The following is a 17,709-nucleotide window of genomic DNA, read 5'->3' as shown; positions in this document are numbered from 1 at the left end:
GTCTATGGGGAACATAAACTCGTTAAGGGGGAAACCCAAATTCGTGTCTGGAGGGTCACCAAGTCCACTATGACACCCCAGGAAATGATACCAACACCCTGGAATGACACTGGGACAGCAGGGGAAGCATGTCTGGGGGCATAAAAGTCACTTTATTTCATGGAAATCCCTGTCAGTTTGCGATTTTCGCAAGCTAACTTTTCCCCATAGAAATGCATTGGCCAGTGCTGATTGGCCAGAGTACGGAACTCGACCAATCAGCGCTGGCTCTGCTGGAGGAGGCGGAGTCTAAGATCGCTCCACACCAGTCTCCATTCAGGTCCGACCTTAGACTCCGCCTCCTCCGGCAGAGCCAACGCTGATTGGCCGAAGGCTGGCCAATGCATTCCTATGCGAATGCAGACTTAGCAGTGCTGAGTCAGTTTTGCTCAACTACACATCTGATGCACACTCGGCACTGCTACATCAGATGTAGCAATCTGATGTAGCAGAGCCGAGGGTGCACTAGAACCCCTGTGCAAACTCAGTTCACGCTAATAGAATGCATTGGCCAGCGCTGATTGGCCAATGCATTCTATTAGCCCGATGAAGTAGAGCTGAATGTGTGTGCTAAGCACACACATTCAGCACTGCTTCATCACGCCAATACAATGCATTAGCCAGTGCTGATTGGCCAGAGTACGGAATTCGGCCAATCAGTGCTGGCCAATGCATTCTATTAGCCCGATGAAGTAGAGCTGAATGTGTGTGCTAAGCACACACATTCAGCACTGCTTCATCAAGCCAATACAATGCATTAGCCAGTGCTGATTGGCCAGAGTACGGAATTCGGCCAATCAGCGCTGGCTCTGCTGGAGGAGGCGGAGTCTAAGGTCGGACCTGAATGGAGACTGGTGTGGAGCGATCTTAGACTCCGCCTCCTCCAGCAGAGCCAGCGCTGATTGGCCGAATTCCGTACTCTGGCCAATCAGCGCTGGCCAATGCATTCTATTAGCCCGATGAAGTAGAGCTGAATGTGTATGCTAAGCACACACATTCAGCACTGCTTCATCACGCCAATACAATGCATTAGCCAGTGCTGATTGGCCAGAGTACGGAATTCGGCCAATCAGCGCTGGCTCTGCTGGAGGAGGCGGAGTCTAAGATCGCTCCACACCAGTCTCCATTCAGGTCCGACCTTAAACTCCGCCTCCTCCGGCAGAGCCAGCGCTGATTGGCCGAAGGCTGGCCAATGCATTCCTATGCGAATGCAGACTTAGCAGTGCTGAGTCAGTTTTGCTCAACTACACATCTGATGCACACTCGGCACTGCTACATCAGATGTAGCAATCTGATGTAGCAGAGCCGAGGGTGCACTAGAATCCCTGTGCAAACTCAGTTCACGCTAATAGAATGCATTGGCCAGCACTGATTGGCCAATGCATTCTATTAGCCCGATGAAGTAGAGCTGAATGTGTGTGCTAAGCACACTCATTCAGCACTGCTTCATCACGCCAATACAATGCATTAGCCAGTGCTGATTGGCCAGAGTACGGAATTCGGCCAATCAGCGCTGGCTCTGCTGGAGGAGGCGGAGTCTAAGGTCGGACCTGAATGGAGACTGGTGTGGAGCGATCTTAGACTCCGCCTCCTCCAGCAGAGCCAGCGCTGATTGGCCGAATTCCGTACTCTGGCCAATCAGCACTGGCTAATGCATTGTATTGGCGTGATGAAGCAGTGCTGAATGTGTGTGCTTAGCACACACATTCAGCTCTACTTCATCGGGCTAATAGAATGCATTGGCCAGCGCTGATTGGCCGAATTCCGTACTCTGGCCAATCAGTGCTGGCCAATGCATTCTATTAGCTTGATGAAGCAGAGTGTGCACAAGGGTTCAAGCGCACCCTCGGCTCTGATGTAGCAGAGCCGAGGCTGCACAAGGGTTCAAGCGCACCCTCGGCTCTGATGTAGGAGAGCCGAGGGTGCACTTGAACCCTTGTGCACCCTCAGCTCTGCTACATCAGAGCCGAGGGTGCGCTTGAACCCTTGTGCACACTCTGCTTCATCAAGCTAATAGAATGCATTGGCCAGCGCTGATTGGCCAATGTATTCTATTAGCCTGATGAAGTAGAGCTGAATGTGTGTGCTAAGCACACACATTCAGCTCTACTTCATCGGGCTAATAGAATGCATTGGCCAGCGCTGATTGGCCAGAGTACGGAACTCGACCAATCAGCGCTGGCTCTGCTGGAGGAGGCGGAGTCTAAGATCGCTCCACACCAGTCTCCATTCAGGTCCGACCTTAGACTCCGCCTCCTCCAGCAGAGCCAGCGCTGATTGGCCGAATTCCGTACTCTGGCCAATCAGCACTGGCTAATGCATTGTATTGGCGTGATGAAGCAGTGCTGAATGTGTGTGCTTAGCACACACATTCAGCTCTACTTCATCGGGCTAATAGAATGCATTGGCCAATCAGCGCTGGCCAATGCATTCTATTAGCGTGAACTGAGTTTGCACAGGGGTTCTAGTGCACCCTCGGCTCTGCTACATCAGATTGCTACATCTGATGTAGCAGTGCCGAGTGTGCATCAGATGTGTAGTTGAGCAAAACTGACTCAGCACTGCTAAGTCTCTGCATTCGCATAGGAATGCATTGGCCAGCCTTCGGCCAATCAGCGCTGGCTCTGCCGGAGGAGGCGGAGTCTAAGGTCGGACCTGAATGGAGACTGGTGTGGAGCGATCTTAGACTCCGCCTCCTCCAGCAGAGCCAGCGCTGATTGGTCGAGTTCCGTACTCTGGCCAATCAGCGCTGGCCAATGCATTCTATTAGCCCGATGAAGTAGAGCTGAATGTGTGTGCTTAGCACACACATTCAGCTCTACTTCATCAGGCTAATAGAATACATTGGCCAATCAGCGCTGGCCAATGCATTCTATTAGCTTGATGAAGCAGAGTGTGCACAAGGGTTCAAGCGCACCCTCGGCTCTGATGTAGCAGAGCTGAGGGTGCACAAGGGTTCAAGTGCACCCTCGGCTCTCCTACATCAGAGCCGAGGGTGCGCTTGAACCCTTGTGCAGCCTCGGCTCTGCTACATCAGAGCCGAGGGTGCGCTTGAACCCTTGTGCACACTCTGCTTCATCAAGCTAATAGAATGCATTGGCCAGCACTGATTGGCCAGAGTACGGAATTCGGCCAATCAGCGCTGGCCAATGCATCCCTATGGGAAAAAGTTTATCTCACAAAAATCACAAAAAGTTATTTTTAATAACATTCCCCCCTAAATAAAGGTTATCCCTAGCTATCCCTGCCTGTACAGCTATCCCTGTCTCATAGTCACAAAGTTCACATTCTCATATGACCCGGATTTGAAATCCACTATTCGTCTAAAATGGAGGTCACCTGATTTCGGCAGCCAATGACTTTTTCCAATTTTTTTCAATGCCCCCAGTGTCGTAGTTCCTGTCCCACCTCCCCTGCGCTGTTATTGGTGCAAAAAAGGCGCCAGGGAAGGTGGGAGGGGAATCGAATTTTGGCGCACTTTACCACGTGGTGTTCGATTCGATTCGAACATGGCGAACACCCTGATATCCGATCGAACATGTGTTCGATAGAACACTGTTCGCTCATCTCTAGTTATGAATGTTCAACTAAAGTCTACAAGCTGTTTTAGCCCAGTGGGACAACATTAAGAGTCCATTTCAACGTGATTTTTTATTATTCCCTTTTTCTTTTCTTTCCAATTTAAGATCGCTTTGAGGGTCCAAGATTGGAAATGTTGTTTATATATAATCCACAATGACAATCTCACATTAAAAGTTAACCAGACAGCAATTTAAAGAAATATTTAACAGAAGGTGCACATTCTTCTTCAAACTTACAAAACTCGGTAGGATAAGGGCAACCAGTCTTCTCCTGCATGGATAGCAAATATATACAAAAGAAGATTTCAAGGCTAAAAGAAAAAAAAAAATGTGTAAGTGAAAACATCATAAGCAAAATATCTAAACCACTGAAACACACTACTAAATAAGTCACGTGCAAGCCTAATACAGTACATATTCCTAGAAAATAGTGTATAATACAAGTGATATTTCTAGCATAGAACTTTAGAACTTTGATTATGTATAAAGAGACTTTAAGAACTTTGTGTTTCTGAGGAAATCACATCTATTTCATTTGGATCTACTGTGTCTACTGTGATGCCTGTACATGAGCAGGGGTAAACCTACCCCTTTTGCCGCTCGAGGCGAACTACAGAAAGCCGCCCCCCCCCCGGGAGGAGGAGGCGGAGCGAAGGGGCGTGGCCGAACTAAGGGGTGTGGCCGCGCGAAGGGACGGGGCTTAGCGCCGTTCGCAGGCAGAGAGCAGGCACGGAGATGACCTGCTCTCTGCCTGAGCGTGAGGGGAGGCTGCTGGAGCAGCGCTGCTCCAGTGGCCTCCCCAAACCACCGCTCGGTGCTAAGCCAGTCCAGGACAGCTTGTCCTGGACTGGCTTAGGTAATCAAAAATGCCGCCCTCCCTGGGGTCCTGACATTGCGCCGCCTGAAGTGCTCGCTTCAGGTCGCCTCATGGGAGGTGCGGCGCTGTACATGAGTCATACTATTTCAGGTAATTATATATGTCGCAATTTTAACATGACTTTTAACGTGTTAAGTAAACAGTTCACTTTAACTCAATTTGTTTCTACTGCTTTCAATGGTTTTTGTTGTGAGTTATGAAGACATTGAAGATGGCTATAGTGTTTTTGGCATATTTTTCTACCGCAGGTGCATTCCATAATTTCTTTCTGAGCTGCTATACATCACTTACAGTAATTACAATAGAACCTACTTACTAATTATTTCCAAAAATTTTAAGAAATAGCCAGTACTACCATCAGACATATAGGAAAAATCTCTGCAGGCTCTGCTCGTGATATAAGGGCTAGTTCACACGTGAGCAAAGGGGAGTTTTTTGACGGCGGATTTCGCTTCAAAATCAGCCCCTTTACAATGGAGCCCTATGTGAACAGCTAGCTTTTTTTTTCTGCTAGCTTTTTTTTCCCGCTAGCTTTTTTTTTCTGCTAGTTATTTTTCAGCTAGCAGAAAAAAGAAGCGACATGACCTTTCTTCAGGCGTTTTCCGCCTGAAGAAAGCAATAGAAGTGAATGGGAGGCAAAAACCGCACATTTTTTTTCCGCGCGTTTTTTTGCAAAAATAAGCGACGCGGTTTTTTGCAAAAAAACGCGCGGAAAAAAAACGCTAGCGGTTTTTTCAGCCCATTCACTTTATGGGAGGGGAAAACAGCCTGGCTTTTTTTGGAAGCGGTTTTTACAAAAAAAAAGCTCCAAAAAAAGCTTGGCAATGTAAAAAAAAAGCTTCCTAATTAGGAAGCGGTTTTTTTCAGGACCAAAATAAGCCAGGAGGTTTTTACGTGTGAACTAGCCCTAAAAGTTCTGTTGGTGCTCAGCTCGCATATAAATCACATCCAGTACATCTTCACATAGAAAAATAGAAAAGATCGGCAACTCAGCTCTACTAATTTTCTATCTCACTCAGAAACAGCCTAAGTATCATGCAACTATAGGGAATCACTAACCTGTACTGATGTGAATAATGTACTTTGCTTGTGATAGAAAGCTCCTAATTTGCTCCAGAGTCATACAAAATATTTGTATCTCGTTCCATCTGCTCACTCTTCCCTTAGACTTCTATAGACGTATGACCTGCAATCCATATAGAAATGGATATAGCAGATATTTTCAGAGTGAAAGTCAGTTTATCAGAGGGAGAACATAGGAACAACCTAATAAAAACAGAAACATTTTTCTCTGACAAGTATTACGACATGTGTTCTGATAGCTCGCCTGTACTATTAATTTATGCAATGTTTGCTGAAAATTTAGTGATCATTTTAGTCCTTTGAAATTACTCATGTTGGTACAATTGCACCAGAACCTTGTCTCAACAATTGTCCTTTAGTGATTTTGTAATATTTGAGATGGAAAATAAAAAAAAAACAATAAGCTGTTCATAGCAGTTGTCTTTCCGCACAACTCAGTAACAATCTTAGTTTTCTCCATCTGTAGTGTCCAAAAACTTTACTGAATCCTCAAAGATCTTAAAGGTCAAAAAATGTGATACTTGTTTAGATTAAGGAAGGCTAAGAATTGCTCACATTCTTTCCTAGCTCCGATGCAAAGAATTGAACATCATTGATGAACCATTCCACCAACCAAGAAAAAGTTGGCATAGGAATGCCATACTAAAAAAGTTTGCAGAAAGTTGTGACCTGAAATCTTTGGGGTGTTTCTCTTCAGGAAATGGGCCACAATGTATGGTAAAAAGGGAGCTGAATTGCAATATCACAGCACAGTCACTGCACAGTCTACAAAGCTGAATACTTAAAGGGGTTTTCTGGACAGAAAATCTTTTTTTATAAAGGTCTGTTAATGCTAGTGATGGGTTAATAAGTACACCTATATACCTTTAGCAGTGTTTGGAGTGATTTCTGGGTGTCTCTGGTTGCTGCTGCATCCTCTGTGTTTGTTTATATACTGTAGCTTCCTGCTGTGCAGCTTCCTGTGTAGCTGATGCACTAACTCCCTTTCACTCAGCCCCCTCCTCTCTCACTCCGTTATTAAACCCTCCATGTCACTAATATAGCCACTTCCACGCTCACTGACTAGCGATCTCTCCCCTTACTAGCCCATCCCACCCTCAGTATCTCATTAAGTCTATCAATCTGGTCCATTACTAGCCCTTCCCATCCTCCCAATCTCTCTTTAGCCTAGTAATCCTGGCCATTACTTGCCCCTGCCTCCTCTGTCTCTATTTAGCATAGCCATCCCGCCTATTACTTGCCCCTCCCACCTCCCCCATCTCCCTGGCTAACTTATTCCACACACTGCTAGAAGACAGGAAGACAGGGAGGAACCATTCCCCGGACACAGGAAGGCTTGGTAAGTATTGATGGGGAGAGGGGAGAGGGAAGAGTGATGGTGACATTCAATTTCAGAAGTGGTGAAACAGAACGTCACCGGATTATCAGAAAATGACGGGATATGGGTAATTGTACATTTTTTTTTAAACTGAAGTATATTAGAAATTAGGTAGGGGAGGGGAGTTTAGTTTGGGGATAATTAACAGTTTATCGTGGATAACCCATTTTACAAAAGTTCATCAATATGAATTCTTGGTTTCTCCCTTTAAACTAGTAGTGTAGCAGGCGGACCTAAGTAGATAACTGATATATTCCGTTGGGTGATGTCTCTAGTGCTATATTACTGCATCTGGAATAGAAGAGACAGCATATGTCATTGGATCCAGAATATATGGTCTACTTAGTGGCGAAGGCAGTTTTGTGTTGGATTGAAAACTTGCAAAATCCACAATTTTATAGATTTTTTTTTATTTGCAACAAATTGCCACAGCTCATCTGCTAGCAAAAGAAAACTGATTACAATAAAGAATCCATGGCGATCTGTGATAAAACTGCAAATTCACGGGGTATACTAAAAATGCATCATAGGTGTGGTCCCTGTAGTACCCCTGGGACCCTAAACCTCGTGGGAGGTCCCAGGATATTTCTATGTGGCTGCTGGCCTCATAGAATCCAGTAGTGAGTAGGAGTCTGTTCACAAGGCTGTTATGACTCTGTTTCAGCAGGTTTTCATTGCCCTTGACACAAACAGAATAATTCTATGTTCTGCTATTCTGCCTGGTAAAATAAAATGTATTGTATGCCAAGTGTATTTAATTTTTCAAATAAAGAAACCTTAAAGTTGAAGTCAGTAAATAGGGCTGCAGAATGGAGACGCCCAGACCATTGTGTGTGATGGTTTCATTTAAATGTAATAAAGGAAGAGGTGAGAGAATGACACAGGTTAATACGAGGAGTATGTTTTTGCTTATCCTGGCTGTCTTCCTTTACACCCTTCCTATTATTCTTGGTTTCCATAGTTACTGGTTTATTCATGATGCTGTGAACCTCTTCTAATTATATACTGGCATAAAATTAATACTTCATTTCTTGATTCAAAAACAACTTGCTGCATGGTGTTTGTCATCGCGTTGTGACACATCTTGGAGTTCGATATCGTCACATACTGTAGTTTGGCTCCATTATATAAATTATGTTGCATATTTAGGACACAGCAGGTTAGACTACATGTTTTTCAATGGTTCACCTGCATAATATAGACTAAATACTGAAGGGAATTGCTAAAAACTACCCTCAATTCACCTTTATAATTACTCTATTTACATAATGCTACAAACTAAAATGCTGATCATCTTCATCACTGTTGTTGTTCTTCTACTTCTAAAAATGACTCTTCAACCCTAAACCACCGCTGAACTACTTCTAAAACTGCAAGCTTTCTGCCTTAGACACACATAACCACCTCCAAATCTCTCCTATACACCTGTTATCCCTCTCCCTGCTTCCCATTACTGCCACCGACATATTTCATAATCCTAGACCATCTTGGCAAATCCCCACTGGTCCTCACAATCCCTCAGATCTTCTTCCTCTCAACGCACAAGGAGCGCCAGCACATGGATCCCCTTTTATCTATCTTCCTTGCTCCTGCCCCTCCTTCCCCCCAATCTGGTACACTATGGAATGCTCATTCCATATGTAACAAACTAAATTACACCCACAATCTTTTCATTTCTCATAAACTATTTATGAGGTCAAGGAAACACGGTTGACACATTCAGACAATACATCCCCTGCTGCACTCCACTATGGCGGTCTCCAGTTCTCACACACTCCTCATGCCAACAACATGCTTGGTGAAGGTGTTGACTTTTTCCTGTCACTCAAACTGCTCCTTCACCCCAATCTAACTAGTACCTGCTCTCACCCTGCCTTCATTTGAAATGCACTCTGTCTGCATATATTCACCCTCCAAACTCCAAATGGCTGTCATATACCAACCACCAGGACCTATCAACACATTTATTAACCATTTTGCACCAGGCTCATGCACTTCCTTTCTACTGATACCCCCACTATCATCATGGGCAATTTCAACATCTCAATTGATTCAATCCACCTTTCTGCTTCCAAACTCCTATCTCTCACCACCTCCTTTGGTCTCTAACAGTGGTCCTCCTTTGCCACTCACACACTGGACCTCATATTCATTTAACTCTGTTCCCTATCCAACTTCACTAACTTTTCCACCACTTTTTCTGACCACAACTTACTAACATTCTCATCCCTCTTGTTACAACCGCACCCGTTCAAACTTGTGCTCCATCTTCTGGCCATATTGTATGGGGCAGGAGGCATGTCCTCTCATTATTACCTGCTCCAGGACTCTGGTCATTTTGTGTTGGCACTGTTAGGATTGAAGGGGTTGGCCACTTTCAGACCAATATTGACAAACAAATGTGCAATAAAAAGATATACAATTTTCTGATATACTTTTGGTATCAATTCCTCACGGTTTTCTAGATTTCGGCTTGCTTTCATTCATTTTGTTACTTCTAGAGGATAAAACTCTGACCATGGTCATGTGAGTTACGGTCCATGGTCAGAGTTTTATCCTCTAGAAGTAACAGAATGAATGACAGCAAGCCGAAATCTAGAAAACCGTGAGGAATTGATACAGAAGGTATATTGGAAAATTGTATATCTTTTTATTGTACATTTGTTTGTCAATATTGGTCTGAAAGTGACCAACCCCTTTAACTGTTGTGTGATTTGTGATTGTTGTGATTGACAGTCGATCTACTAACCAAGTCTGGGTTGGGGTCTGGACTTCCTATAAACAGGTCATCAGCTCACACATGTTTGCTGGCTGTGACTCTGTCCTTGCTAAGTGGTTCTCTGACTATTGTATTGAATTTACTGACATATAACCTTTGGCTTTCCTTGTACTACTCTTTTGGATTTCGATTTGGTACTGTTTGTCTCTTTGGTTTGACCTCGGCTTGCTGACTCTGCTTCTGTGTTGTTTTGACTTGCCCTGTTCTGTTCTGTGAAAATGCTTATTCAGAGAAGGAACTGTGGTCCAGTTGCCCACTACCAACTAAGGTAGTTGAGGCAAGTAGGCAGGGACAGGGGCTGGGTCAAGTTTAGACTCACTGTCTCTGTCATTCTCTTCCATCCTGGTTTCAGCAGCAGCCACTGGGAGTTGCTCAACAGGCAATTCCTTAACCCCTCTCTTCTGTAACAGACCCCTCCAATCCAGAAACTGCAGGAACCTTAACTGCCTTGTGTTAGGCAGTGATAGGGAACCCTGGAACGGGGACACAAGAGACAGTGAGCCCTAAGATTATGCCCCCTACTGTCCTTTCCTATTGCCAGGCCCTATCCTTAGTAATAGGCGGCAACCACGAAGACAGTCCCTCCCTGAGTATGTGACACACAAAACGCAGACAAGACGAACAACAACAAAGGGAAGTCAACTTAGCCAAGGGTCAGTAACAGTCGGGCAATACAGTACCAAATCAGAGTCCAAAAAGAGAAGTCAGTGAGGAAAGCCAAAGGTCAAGTATAATAGAGTAATCAAAACAGAGACAGTAAGAGCAGGTATGCGCACGGCAATAGCAAGCACTGGTCTGAATGGGAACCAAGGCTATATAGGGAGTAAGAACCCGCCCATGGAGTTGAAAGGAAGGCGGCTGTCAATCACAGGGCACGGCCAGATTAACCCTTAGAGGAGCAGAGCAAACTGAAGGTGAAGGAGATGGGTGTGGTGGAAAATCAATTACCAAGGTAAAGAATAGGGCACTGTTCAGACAGTGCAAGGAGAAACCAACGGAATAAATTACAACCGAGCACGTCTCCTGCACCGCAGCATGCGGCCGGATGATGGCGCCAACGCCCGGATGGGCAAAGATGTTACACCTTGACATCGATACACTCCCTGACTCTCGCCTAACTCTCTGACATATCCTCATTCCAGGAAACAGATGTTGTATTTATTCCCCATCCCTCATAATTTGTAAGCCCTTGCAGGCAGGGCCCTCTATTCCACTGTAGCAGTTGGTCACCACTAGTATTTTACTTGTTTTGTGTATTTTGTATATTGTATGTAAACCCTCACATGTACAGCACCATGGAATTAATATAATAATGTACATGTACATGGAATGCTCTATAAATAAATAATAATAAGAAGAAATACAGGTATAATGAGAGAAATAATAATGTACAATAAAATAATAAACCTGCGAGGTCAGTCAAGGGCTTCAAGAAAATCTCTATTGTTTCCACTATGATTATTCAATATTCATGCAGTACTTAGTGTACACAAATACCAGTACATCAGGGCCTTGTTTGTAGATAAATATATATATAGTTTTTTAATGTAGATTAATGAGGATAACTATGCTTGCAAAAGTCCACCACCATCTCCTTGGTCTTCCCAGCATTAATACTGAGGTGGTTCCGCTGGCACCAATTAACAAAATCCCTGTTCAATTCTCTGTACTCCCTATCATCTTCATCTGTGATGAGGCCTACTATTGGAGAGTCATCAGAATACTTCTGCAAGTAGCAACTAGATGAGTTGCACCTAAAATCTGCAGGGCTTTCACATCCTGAGGTCGGTTTGGGAGGTAATCTAGGTTCCAGTTGGAGAGGTGGTGGTCCACTTCAACAAGGGCCCCTTGTGTCTCAGTAGCCCTGGCTGTATGGTGTTAAAAGCACTTTATTCTCGTAGTGTTCCTTGGTTTCTCCAGGTGAGAAAGAGCTCTGTGTAGATGGTGTCTAATTGCATCACCCCAATGTCCAGCCTATAGTCAAACTAGAGAGGGTCCATAGCTGAGCTCATTAGAGGACAGAAATGTGTGAGAACCAATCTCTCTAAGACCGTCATCAATTGGGATGTCAATGCTATATGTTCTACAGTTCTCTACGTACAAGTGGCTTGTACACCTGTCAAAGATGCACCAGGTTGTGATGCGATCTTCCCAGGGAAGGTAGGGCTAATGAATTATATGCCTCCTTTACATTGGCAAAGAACAAGTCCAACGTTTTGTTGTCTCTTGTGTGGCAGGTTACATACTGTGTGAAACTGGGCAGTGTGGATGATGGAGAAACATGGTTGAAATCTCCAATCTCAAGAAGGAGGGCCTGCGGATGTATCGACTGCACCTGACTCACTATGGATTGTAGGACCTCACAGGCAGCTTCAGATTTCACAGCTTTGGATATATCATGTATTATGATGTACTTGCACTCAAACGTATGATATGTTATATTCATGCTCATGTTACTTTAAAGAGGACCTCTCACTACTTCCACCAAGTTCTTAGCATCTTATAATTGGTGCCACTCCACTGATTCCAATATAGTTGGAATTTTTACTCTAGCTGCCCACATTCCCAAGCAACACATGCAGTTACTTTTGGTGTCTGATGTGTCTGATGAGAAATTTAAGCTCTGTAATGTCAGAAGGGCAGCGTCAGTCAGGGAACCTGATTCAAAGCTCCAATCAGAGACAGCCAATGTCAGAGCTCACATCACTTACCTGTTCCTGCCTGACACAGCCCTCCTGACAGTACAGAGTCAGCAAAGCATATGAAATGCCAAAACTAACAGCATTGATTGCTCAGGGACAGTGGGGACTAAAGAAAAAATCCAGTGATGCCAGAATCAGTGGAGCAGAGCCTATTAATTGATTTACACAGTTGGACTTGTTGTAAGTGGTGAAAGGTCGTCTAAGTGGTGCAGGTCAATGTGCAATCAGTGTTCTGGCATTTGTGGAAGCTGGATTGTGTGATGATTCCTTAGAAGTGTAACTAAGTTGTCCGAAGATTTGCACTGCAGAAGAGGTTATTTGTTGGTCATCTGTGGTGTGATACCCATGGTGGTCTTTTCTACAATATATAAGCGGTAAGACAGCAAGATGGTTTGTAGGAGCAGGAGCTCTGCTCACTACTCGAGGACTGCTTTGAGGAGGAAACATTTAGTGGGGCAAGGTGAGCTAAGAGAGCCATGCGAACAGCTTGTGGAGTGGAGGAGAAGTAAACTTCTGCCTAGACATCAGCTACTTCAGTGCACCTTAGCAAACATTTGGTGAGTGGGAGCCTGGCTCCTGTGGTTACTGGTTTTGCATCCCCATGATGGTGGAAGCAAGACATTTTTTCCTAAGGTTCTGTAAGTGTATGCTAACATCCCACTGTGTGTATTGACCTCGTAAATATCTGCTGTCTCACAACATTTATAGTAAAGTAGAAAGCTGCAGTGTGAAGCCAGGAATTGTGTATGTACTTTCTGGAACTCCTGGGGACCTGAAAAGTGTGGTGTTTTGGCAGCGGCTTTATTAGGACCACATAGAAAAGTGGCACATCATCATCAGTAGGAAAAGCAATGCTGGTCACGGTGAGCATCACATTGTCACCATTCCAGTTCCAGTGGCTGTCTGCCAATGCCTATTACACCCACACAAACCCTTGGAAAGCATGCCACATGCAAATGTTGTGTTTAGTTGGACTCAAACCAAGGACCACAAGGTAGTTAGCAGTGCTAACCTAGTGCTGGTGGATATATATAATTTTTGAATGTATATTTGATTTTTCCCTTGTATAAATATTCCACTATTTAATAGCATTATTCCTTGTATTACCAAATATTCATTCCATCTTACAGGAAACAAGTCACCAGGAAAATACTGTCCAGTTTGCTAATTTTGGGCTTTGGAGTCCAGTGGGCAGTCCTACTCAGTGATGGACCACCTTCACTGTATGAGGGTGCATGCAGAGGTGGCTGTCACTATGATGTAAAATGTACTTCATTACTGAACATAGAAAGAGCAGGAATAAAAAAAAAAAAATCTAAATCAATTGAATCTTTTCCCACAAAATTATATATCAATCTGCTCTGTTCCTCCTACTCTATAACATGCTGACAGGTTCCCCTTTAGATTTATGTGGGAGGCAACAATGTAAAACCTGGTCATAAAACAGTGAAAGACGGAAATGTTTTTAGGGTTGCCTCTTTATTGTGTTTCTTCTGCATTTTTCCTGTAGCATTTTTAGCTGTGTATGACCTTAACCTTAAATTTATCTAAGTAAGATCATCCTGCCATAGTACACACATGATGGAAATTATTTATGTTTCATTTTCGTCTTATTCATGGTCTATTCTAGAACTTTTTTGGTTTTAAATACTGTCTAGAAATAAAATGGCACAAACGTTATAAACAGTTGTAAAGAGTAAAATCCGGCTTTCTCCAAAAGAGTACAATGAAGAACAAATCAATATCTTAAGTTCAAGATCTGCTTAACATTTCTCACTAGTGTGATGTGAACAGCGTAACCTTTCCCTATAAAGGGTAGCAACTTATTTTGTTCTTTTAGAGCTGGAAATGATGTAATGCTTTTATCCCGATGTATTTCCCATGGTGAATGGAGGCTTCCAACTCAAGGTCTTGCCAGCATCGTACATAAACATTTATACTTGGACAAATAGGGTTATTTGAGCACATGAAATTCCCCATTAAATATTGTATTTTGTCAGTATTGGTGCATTATTGTTGGCAAGGTTGTTATATGTAAATCCACTAGGCTCTGACCACGATTACAAAAATGGGTTTGCTTTTTCTTCCATGAAAGAAGGCTAGTTTTGTGGAGGGGGGGTGTGTTTCTGATATTGCAGCTCATCTACTTTGGCGTGAATGGAACTGTGCTGCAATACCAGACAAGGCCAAAGACAAAGAGTACTGGACAACCCCTTTTAAGTTGTACAAGGTCAATTATGTTACATTATTATAAATTATACCAGGTAGTCTTTTGTTATTCTGGATTTATCACTTTATTATGCCAAATTTGTTTTTACTTTTAACAATGTTTGTTTTCCTTCCTGCCCTATTCTTCCACCGCCTTCCCTGTCCCTCTCTTCCCCCCCCCCCATACCTTGCCCCAGGCCATGTTCGGAACTAGAGATGAGCGAACACTAAAATGTTCGAGGTTCGAAATTCGATTCGAACAGCCGCTCAATGTTCGTGTGTTCGAATGGGTTTCGAACCCCATTATAGTCTATGGGGAACAGATACTCGTTAAGGGGGAAACCCAAATCCGTGTCTGGAGGGTCACCAAGTCCACTATGACACCCCAGGAAATGATGCCAACACCTCTGGAATGACACTGGGACAGCAGGGGAAGCATGTCTGGGGGCATCTAACACACCAAAGACCCTCTATTACCCCAACATCACAGCCTAACAACTACACACTTTACACACTCAATACCACCTCTCTGACAGTAGGAAAACACCTTGAAACATGTGTATTTGGCACTTGCAGTGAGGAGAGCTTGTCACCAGCAGTGAATTTGGCCCTTGTAGTAAGTTGAGGTTGGCACCAACATTTGTTTTGAAAATCAGGGTGGATTGAGCCTCTAACCAGCAGAGTTTGGGCAAATTCATGGTGGAGGGAGCCTCTAAACACCCCAGTTTGGGCAAATTCATGGTGGAGGGAGCCTCTAAAAACCCCAGTTTGGACCAATTCATGGTGGAGGGAGCCTCTAACCAGCCCAGTGTGGGCAAATTCATGGTGGAGGGAGCCTCTAAAAAACCCAGTTTGGACCAATTCATGGTGGAGGGAGCCTCTAACCAGCCCAGTTTGGGCAAATTCATGGTGGAGGGAGCCTCTAAAAAACCCAGTTTGGACCAATTCATGGTGGAGGGAGCCTCTAACCAGCCCAGTTTGGGCAAATTCATGGTGGAGGGAGCCTCTAAAAAACCCAGTTTGGACCAATTCATGGTGGAGGGAGCCTCTAACCAGCCCAGTTTGGGCAAATTCATGGTGGAGGGAGCCTCTAAACAGCCCAGTTTGGGCAAATTCATGGTGGAGGGAGCCTCTAACCAGCCCAGTTTGGACCAATTAATGGTGGAGGGAGCCTCTAACCAGCCCAGTTTGGGCAAATTCATGGTGGAGGGAGCCTCTAAACAGCCCAGTTTGGACCAATTCATGGTGGAGGGAGCCTCTAAAAAACCCAGTTTGGACCAATTCATGGTGGAGGGAGCCTCTAAACAGCCCAGTTTGGGCAAATTCATGGTGGAGGGAGCCTCTAACCAGCCCAGTTTGGACCAATTCATGGTGGAGGGAGCCTCTAACCAGCCCAGTTTGGGCAAATTCATGGTGGAGGGAGCCTCTAAACAGCCCAGTTTGGACCAATTCATGGTGGAGGGAGCCTCTAAAAAACCCAGTTTGGACCAATTCATGGTGGAGGGAGCCTCTAAACAGCCCAGTTTGGGCAAATTCATGGTGGAGGGAGCCTCTAACCAGCCCAGTTTGGACCAATTAATGGTGGAGGGAGCCTCTAAACAGCCAAGTTTTGGGAAATTCATGGTGGAGGGAGCCTCTAACCAGCCCAGTTTGGACCAATTCATGGTGGAGGGAGCCTCTAAACAGCCCAGTTTGGGCAAATTCATGGTGGAGGGAGCCTCTAAAAAACCCAGTTTGGACCAATTCATGGTGGAGGGAGCCTCTAACCAGCCCAGTTTGGACCAATTAATGGTGGAGGGAGCCTCTAAACAGCCAAGTTTGGACCAATTCATGGTGGAGGGAGCCTCTAAAAACCCCAGTTTGGACCAATTCATGGTGGAGGGAGCCTCTAACCAGCCCAGTTTGGGCAAATTCATGGTGGAGGGAGCCTCTAACCAGCCCAGTTTGGACCAATTAATGGTGGAGGGAGCCTCTAAACAGCCAAGTTTGGACCAATTCATGGTGGAGGGAGCCTCTAAAAACCCCAGTTTGGACCAATTCATGGTGGAGGGAGCCTCTAAAAAACCCAGTTTGGGCAAATTCATGGTGGAGGGAGCCTCTAAACAGCCCAGTTTGGGCACATTCATGGTGGAGGGAGCCTCTAACCAGCCCAGTTTGGACCAATTAATGGTGGAGGGAGCCGCTAAACAGCCCAGTTTGGACCAATTCATGGTGGAGGGAGCCTCTAAAAACCCCAGTTTGGACCAATTCATGGTGGAGGGAGCCTCTAAAAAACCCAGTTTGGACCAATTCATGGTGGAGGGAGCCTCTAACCAGCCCAGTTTGGACCAATTAATGGTGGAGGGAGCCTCTAAACAGCCAAGTTTGGACCAATTCATGGTGGAGGGAGCCTCTAAAAACCCCAGTTTGGACCAATTCATGGTGGAGGGAGCCTCTAACCAGCCCAGTTTGGGCAAATTCATGGTGGAGGGAGCCTCTAAACAGCCCAGTTTGGGCAAATTCATGGTGGAGGGAGCCTCTAACCAGCCCAGTTTGGACCAATTAATGGTGGAGGGAGCCGCTAAACAGCCCAGTTTGGACCAATTCATGGTGGAGGGAGCCTCTAAAAACCCCAGTTTGGACCAATTCATGGTGGAGGGAGCCTCTAAAAAACCCAGTTTGGACCAATTCATGGTGGAGGGAGCCTCTAACCAGCCCAGTTTGGACCAATTAATGGTGGAGGGAGCCTCTAAACAGCCAAGTTTGGACCAATTCATGGTGGAGGGAGCCTCTAAAAACCCCAGTTTGGACCAATTCATGGTGGAGGGAGCCTCTAACCAGCCCAGTTTGGGCAAATTCATGGTGGAGGGAGCCTCTAAACAGCCCAGTTTGGGCAAATTCATGGTGGAGGGAGCCTCTAACCAGCCCAGTTTGGACCAATTAATGGTGGAGGGAGCCGCTAAACAGCCCAGTTTGGACCAATTCATGGTGGAGGGAGCCTCTAAAAACCCCAGTTTGGACCAATTCATGGTGGAGGGAGCCTCTAAACAGCCCAGTTTGGGCAAATTCATGGTGGAGGGAGC

The sequence above is a fragment of the Leptodactylus fuscus genome, chromosome 1 (genome assembly GCF_031893055.1).
Source record: "Leptodactylus fuscus isolate aLepFus1 chromosome 1, aLepFus1.hap2, whole genome shotgun sequence".
Lineage (NCBI taxonomy): Eukaryota > Metazoa > Chordata > Amphibia > Anura > Leptodactylidae > Leptodactylus > Leptodactylus fuscus.
This window is presented reverse-complemented; position numbering follows the sequence as displayed.